Source organism: Gorilla gorilla, chromosome 19 (assembly GCF_029281585.2).
Source record: "Gorilla gorilla gorilla isolate KB3781 chromosome 19, NHGRI_mGorGor1-v2.1_pri, whole genome shotgun sequence".
Lineage (NCBI taxonomy): Eukaryota > Metazoa > Chordata > Mammalia > Primates > Hominidae > Gorilla > Gorilla gorilla.
Genome location: NC_073243.2, coordinates 21,886,816 through 21,893,442, shown reverse-complemented (window position 1 = coordinate 21,893,442; position 6,627 = coordinate 21,886,816). Strand labels below are relative to the sequence as shown.

General features: G+C 44.3%; 1 pseudogene; it reads right to left on the bottom strand.

The window, feature by feature from the left end:
* Window positions 1–5,113: 5,113 nt before the first annotated feature.
* LOC101136621 (large ribosomal subunit protein uL23-like) lies at window positions 5,114–5,593 on the bottom strand (annotated as a pseudogene).
* Between the last annotated feature and the right edge of the window lie 1,034 nt (window positions 5,594–6,627).

Below are 6,627 nucleotides of genomic sequence, written 5' to 3'. Positions count from 1 at the left end.
GCACTAAATGAGAAGCAGTGTGTGGTGGTACTGATGATCACAGTGATAGGAGGGAAGAATGAAAGACTGTTTCAACATTGTTCCTATGTTCCAGGCACCATTCTAAGCCTTAGGTAGTCATTGTCTTCGTTTTAATCCCTCATGTAAGCATTATTAACTCCATTTTGCTATGGAAAACAGAGGCAGTGACAGAGTGAGACTCTGCCTCAAAAAAGAAAAATGAAAAGAAAAAAAAAGAGAAAATGGAGGCAGAGAGAGGCTAGGTCACTCGCTCAACATCAGAGCTGGGATTCACACCAGGTTGATATGACTCAGGTGTCTATGTACCTAACCAAGGCCCCATCCACCTCATTTGACAGCTAGTTGGGGTAGGGAGCACTTGGCTGAGAGTCAGAGACTGAGGTTTGCATCTTACCTTGTTCCCTTCCTCATCGGCTAGACAAGTTCCTTAATCCTTCTGACCCTCACTACCCACTCCTGTCTGTCTCTGGGCAGTCTGTCAATATCAAGAATGAAAAACGAGTGGGCTGGGCGTGGTGGCTCATGCCTGTAATCCCAGCACTTTGGGAGGCCGAGGTGGGCGGATCACGAGGTCAGGAGTTCGAGACCAGCCCGATGAACATGGTGAAACCCCGTCTCTACTGAAAATACAAAAATTAGCTGGGTATGGTAGTGCTTGCCTATAATCCCAGCTACTCAGGAGGCTGAGGCAGGAGAATTGCTTGAACCCAGGAGGTGGAGGTTGCAGTGAGCCGAGATTGCACCACTGCACTCCAGCCTGGGCAACAGAACGAGACTCTGTCTCAAAAAAAAAAAAAAAAAAAAAAAAAAAAAGGGCTGTGCGCGGTGGCTCACGCCTGTAATCCCAGCCCTTTGAGAGGCCGAGGCGGGTGGATCACGAGGTCAGGAGATCGAGACCATCCTGGCTAACACAGTGAAACCCCGTCTCTACTAAAAAACTACAAAAAATTAGCCGGGCGAGGTGGCAGGCACCTGTAGTCCCAGCTACTCGGGAGGCTGAGGCAGGAGAATGGCGTGAACCCAGGGCGGAGCCTGCAGTGAGCCAAGATCGCGCCACTGCACTCCAGCCTGGGCGACAGAGCGAGACTCCGTTACAAAAAAAAAAAGAAAGAAAGAAAGAAAGGAAGAAAGAAATGGAAAAGAAGGAAAAACGAAGAGCTTTCTTTTCACATATTGTCTCCTGCTGAGATGGGATAGGGGTGGTGGCAGGGGTGTATAGATTGGACACCTTAGAGGAATGGAATGTGTGGCCAGGGGATAGGAGTGGAATTAGAAGTGACCATAAGTTGCTTCTCATCTACATCCTAATTTTCTTCCAAGATGTTTCCTCCTGCAGACTGTCCCACCCACGCCAACCCTTCCCTTCCTCATCAAAATCCCAGCAGTTCTTCAGGACCAACTCCTATGCCAACACTGATCTAGAACCTACCTCCTTCGTCTCTGGCTTTGGTTAGTTGGCTGTGTGTCTATTGTCTCAACTCCTCTCCATCCAATCACAGGCATGGGTGATTTGAGAGCCAGCTCTTTCTGACCCACCATCCCTGCCTTCCTGGAGAGCCCCGCCGGTTTTGTGCTTATTAGGCAGAGTGCAGTACTGAGCTTCGCAGTAGCAGGCAGTCAAATGCTGGCTGACCCGAATGGATGGGGTGTTTTGAGATAATTAAGCAGGGAGTTAGAAATCTCCCCCAACCCACACAACACCCCCGAGTCAGAGGGCTCTCAAAGTGGCAGCAATGGCCATTTTCTTTTCATTTCTCAAGATAACTTAGATTTCATAAAGAATATATGAATATACGCTCTTTAAAAAAATGGAATGTTACAAATACAGCAATGTTTCTCTTTGACTATCACGGCTGTTCCTGGGCCATCACTATTATTAATCAGAGAGTGTATGCAGGAACACTCTGGTTAGCACAAAAGCCTGTCCCCATTTCCACTACAACATCAATCAGTGCTGTGGGCTTGTATGATTTCATCATTCTGCCACCCGTCTTTGGCTGGTCGCCAACCCCAATCCCATTTAAAAAAAACAAAAACAAAAACAAAAACAACTAGATGAGAAATGCTCTGTTGTGGGCTTAGAATTCCTTTCCAGGACACTGTGGCTACCCGCTTGGCCGTTGTTGGGAGTTTCCGGCAGTCTCTTTGTGTCAGGCCTGTGGGTCAGGGGAGGGGGGTGAAGGTTGTCACAGGAAGCCAGTCTCTCAGACGTGAATTGGCCGGGCTGGCCATGTCACCTTTGCAGGAATGGGGGGAAAAGGGGAGCAGGAAGTCCTGGCTGGACTAGGACACAGGAATAATACACCCCTCCGTGCATTGTTTTGAAGATCAGAAGAGAAATTGTGTGAAAGCTGTACTTGTACAGCATGGACGACAGGAAAGAATATTTAAAAAGGATTGTTTTAATAGTTTGGCTTTGAGAAGGGATCTTATTTAGGCTTTCTTCTTTTAAGGGATCACTATGCTAAGGAAGATGATGTAACGACAGAGATATTTCACTTCCCAGACAAAAATTATATGGTGCAATTGCACACACTTCTGTCGGTGGTGTCTTGAGAAGAATCCTGTGGTCAGAGTGGGCCTGAGTCCTGGGAGATGTGATCATATAGTCAGACTCCCCAAGCACAACGTGTTTGGATGGGAGTTCGTTTGTCAGACCACAGGCAATTGCATCAGATGACTAGTCTCTGGATGGCATTCAAGCCTGGGAATATCTGTGACTGTGTTTGGGGAAGACTCTAGGCCTGGCTGGGCAGCAAAGACGGGGAATGACCTGCTGGCTGCTGCTTAGTTGGCATATGAAGGGGAAGGAAGCTTGTCATTAAACTCATGGCAAGAAAGAGCAACTCCATGGCATTCTGTCTGTGTGGGGAGTGACCAGTACTTTTCTCTTCCTTTCTTTCTTTGAGAAGTCTCTTTTCACACATTCATAGTTTTGTTTTTTTTTTTTCTTTTTCCTGGTTAAAACATCTCACCCACTTCCCCTGCCAGCCCATTCCCGTCCAATCAGCAATCACAGTCCAAATGTCAAGGTCTCTTCCCTGATGTTTACAAGGGTGAGTGTTATGAGCCTTCTCCTTTTCCCAGATTATACATATTAGGTAAAGAGATGAAGTCTGTCTCTGTCACTCAGGCTGGAGTGCAGTGGTGATCATAGCTCACTGCAGCCTCGAACTCCCAGGTTCAAGCAGTCCTCCTGCCTTCACACAGACTGCAGGCACACACTACCATACCTAGCTAACTTTAAAAAAAATTGTAGAAATGGGGTCCCACTATGTTACCCAGGCTGGTCTTGAACTGGCCTCAAGTGATCCTCCCACCTCGGCCTTCCAAGGTGCTGAGATTACAGAAATGTGCCGCTGCATCCAACCAATTTTTTAATAGCTTGATCATGGTATGGTCCCCTTGGTTGCTGCAAATCTCATGGAACTCAGGAGAAATGACCATATATGTCAATTTTTTTGTTGTTGCTTTTTATGGTGGGGGGGGAGGTGAAAGAGAAAAAGTTTAGAGCTTCAGGGTCTTTTCACTCAGAATTTGGGGTGAACATACTCATATGGTTAAGTTGTGGTAATGAACAGCCACTCAGACTCTCATTTTAGGGAATAACTAGTGTTTTAATTTTTAAAAATGGAAACTTATGTTTCTTCCTACCCTGTCCTTGACATCACGTGGTCTTTCTTACAATGATTCACACTGGCTCCGAGATATTGTGTCTGTCTCTTCTTCTTCTTCTTTTTTTTTTTTTTTTTTTTGAGATGGAGTCTCGCTCTGTCGCCCAGGCTGGAGTGCAGTGGTGCCATTTCGGCTCACTGCAAGCTCCACCTCCTGGGTTCAAGCAATTCTCTGCCTCAGCCTCCCGAGTAGCTAGGATTACAGGTGTCCACCACCACATCAGGCTAATTTTTGTATTTTTAGTAGAAATGGGGTTTCACCATCTTGGCCAGGCTGGTCTTGAACTCCTGACCTCATGATCCTTCTGCCTCAGCCTCCCAAAGTGCTAGGATTACAGGCATGAGCCACTGGGCCCGACCTGTCCATCTCTTCTTAATGTTCCATTTATAAGGTCATGCTGATACCTTAAAATTGGCCATAGTGAGAGTATTTAAACCGTGGAAATGGGCAAATGCTACAAATCGAGTATCTCCCCATCCCCAAGATCTGGCTGTTAAATACTTAGCGGCACATCATTGTTTTTCTATCTCAGTAGCGAGGGCTCCATGCAGAAGGCCAGGGTTATGTCTAAAAAGAAAAAGACAAAGTTAAAGAAAAGTTTACTGTTCCTTAATTATCTTGTTATCATGAAGATACAAAAATTCATTTGGAAGAGAGGCTGTAAGGATCAGCTTTTACATTGACATGTTAACTTATTTCCTCCAAAACAAAACGAATCAAAGGAAGGATATTAATTTGTTTGAGCAAATATGTCAGTATTGGTCAGGAAAAAAAATTCAATGTCACGCCAAGTTGGCAGGATATTATTTTATAAAGCAGAGGGCATAGTCTGGGTTGAATTACTCCCCTATTCAAGTTTGTTATTACAAATTGTATTCGTGGAGAACAGCCTACCATATTCACTCCTTAATTTTGATTGCTGATTAATGTTTTTGATAGCTAAATAGCCTATATACACCTGGCTCAGGGGCTACAATCACAAACAAAATGAAGTCTCAGCTCCTAGTGAGCTTGCATAGCAAGATATAATCTCACCCATGCATAGATATGATCTATTTTAATTGGAGTAAGTGGAGTGGTCAGATCATATCACCTTCATGGAAAGGTAAGACATGAGGGAGTATAAATGTGTGTGTGTGTGTGTGTGTGTGTGTGTGTATGTGTTGAATGCTGGAGGTGAGGGTGGTATGAGATAGGAAGGACATTTGAGGCAGAAGGCAGAGTACAGGGGAGTGGAACAGCATATTACTTTTGGGTAGATATATACCAAATATTTCATATGAGTATGGAAGCAATGGGAATGGATGATCTATGCCTTTTCTTCAGCAAGCAGTAAGTTGGGGAGCTACTTCCAATTCCATATTTTTTTATGGTGAAAAGATATACATATATTTAGAATTAGCCAGCTGGACTCAGTTTAGATGATCCCAATTTCGTTGGTAACGTCCACAGCATCGTAATCAGGAGCCAGTTGAACCTATGACTTCTTCTCTCCATCAGGCTGATCAGGGTGTTGACTGTGGCCACATCAATGTCACAGAGCTTCTTCACGGCCTGTTTGATCTGGTGCTTTTTGGCTTTAACATCCACAATGAACATGACTGCGTTGCTGCCTTCTGTCTTCTTCATGGCAGACTCAGGGGTCAGCAGAAACTTGATGATAGCATAGTGATCAAGCTTGTTTCTCCCAGGAGCGCTCTTCTGAAGATATTTGGGCTGCCTCAGGAGTCACAGTGTCTTGGGCGGCCAGAAGGTGGGTGGATCTTCTTTTCTTGTGGATCTTCTTTTTTATGTGGCTGTGGACACCTTTCAACACTGCCTTCTTGGCCTTTAAAGCCTTTGCTTTGGCTTCTGCTTGAGGAGGGGCAGGAGCTTCCTTCTTCGCTTTTGGCGCCATCTTGTGAACAGGGTCCAATTCTGTATTTTAATTGGAGTGCTTAGTATATTAACATTTAATATAATTGTCGATATGGTTGAATTTAAGTCTGCAACATTATTGTCATTTTTCCTGTATGCCTCTTGTGTTTTGTTCCCGTGTTCCTCCTTTCTTGCCTTCTTTTGGATTCTTTGAATATTTTTTTGAATTCCATTTTAATTTATGCTTGGGGATGCATCACCTTCCTAGCACATTGATGTATGATCACCTGCCAGGTAGCTCACCTGAGCTTTAGTGTCCAGAGTTTTTATTGAAGGTCTTTCCATACATTTTAATTTCCCTTCAGCCTAAAGCACTTTTTATTTTGTAGTGTAGGTCTTTTGGCAATGAATTCTTTTTGTTGGTGGTGGTGTTTTTTGTTTTGTTTTGTTTGTTTGTTTGTTTTTGAGATGGAGTCTTACTCTGCCACAGAGGCTGGAGTACAATGGCATGATCTTGGATCACTACAACCGGCACCTCCTGGGTTCAAGTGATTCTCCTGCCTCAGCCTCCTGAGTAGCTGAGATTACAGGCATCCACCACCGGGCCTGGCTAATATTTGTAATTTTAGTAGAGACAGGGTTTCACCAGGTTGACCAGGCTGGTCTCAAACTCCTGATCTCAGGTGATCTGCCCATCTCAGCCTCCCAAAGTGCTGGGATTACAGGAGTGAGCCACCGCACCCAGCTGGCAATGAATTCTTTTAGATTTCTTTTATATGAAAATTCCTTTATTTTGCCCCAATTCTTGAAGGCTATGTTCATTGGAAGTAGAATTCTGGGTTGACAGTTTATTTTTTCTTTCAGTATATTACAAATGTTATTTGGCCTCCATAGTATCTGGTGAGAAGTACATGGTCATTTGAGTTGTCATTCCCCTATATGTAATCTGTCATTTTTCTCTGACAGGCATCAGGTTTTCTTTTTATCTTTGGTTTTCAGCAGTTTCATAATGATTTGTCTACACATAGATTTCTTCATCTTTATCCTGACTGGGGTTTGCTGAATTTCTTGTGC